Source organism: Penaeus monodon, chromosome 34 (assembly GCF_015228065.2).
Source record: "Penaeus monodon isolate SGIC_2016 chromosome 34, NSTDA_Pmon_1, whole genome shotgun sequence".
Lineage (NCBI taxonomy): Eukaryota > Metazoa > Arthropoda > Malacostraca > Decapoda > Penaeidae > Penaeus > Penaeus monodon.
The window spans coordinates 3,076,319-3,077,465 of NC_051419.1; positions in this window are offsets into that span (position 1 = coordinate 3,076,319).

Consider the following 1,147-nt stretch of genomic DNA (forward strand, 5'->3'; position numbering starts at 1 on the left):
TTCTCACAACCTCGCTCCCTGGAATTCCCGTATACCGACTAGATCTTTTTAGAAGTCCGCGGACACATCCCTCGGAATATGCATCTCCCCAAAGGCCCCAAGTTTGTTCCAATATTTTTTTCCTTCTTCCAAAAGTGAGGAGCAGAATGATGAGGAACATAACTTAGGATTCCTGTCGTTCTCTTGCTGTGAGAAACTTGAAGGAGGCGGCAAAATTTTTCTTCCGGTTGGGTTTATGCTCCATGGAATACGTCGCATTAATGCAACGTATTTTTTTCTTTACTTTAATCAGGAAGCAGGTAGTCTAATGATCAACTGTGCAGTCTGGATATAAGCATCAAGAACACAATCTGGATATAGACAAGGGGTCAGAGAATCAACTACACAACCTGGATATAGTCAGGAAGTTAAATAATCAACTGACAATCAGTTTCAAAATGTTAAATCAATCCACAACTTGGCTATAGCGGGAAATCAAATATCCACCTATACAATCTGGATATAGGCAAGGAATCAACTACGTAATCTGGATATAGCCAGGAAACCAGAAAATCAACGACACAATCTGGTTATAGGTAAGGAGTCAGATAACCAACCACACAAGGAAAATCAACTACGGAATCTAGAAATAGTCATGAAAAATCAAGAATTAATTACACAACCTGGATATAGTCAGGAAAAAAATAGAGAATCAACTACACAACCTGCATATAGTCAAGAAAAATCAGAGAATTAACTAACACAACCTGGTTATAGGCAAGTAAACAGAGAATCAACATTCTGGATACAGCTACGAAATGAGAAAGTCAACCACACAACCTTGAAATAGGTAGAGGTGAGTTTGTGCAACTTGAAGTTCTGGATAACTGCATTAACTTAATCCCTTAGAGAATTTTCCGATAATTAGGTGGAGGAGTAACTGGTAGGATGGGGTGTGTGTGTGGAGCGGGAAATGAGGGGTTGGGGGGGGGAGGGTTGGGGGTGTATTAAATTGAGAACGATTAATTTCATTTAAATCTCACGGGAAATCGAGATATATGATTATTATGAGAGTACTCATATCGTTTGCAAAAATAATGGTGTTAGTTTGTAATAACATTGAAATTTTAACAACGCAAAATTACTGGTATTATAATGGTAACGAATT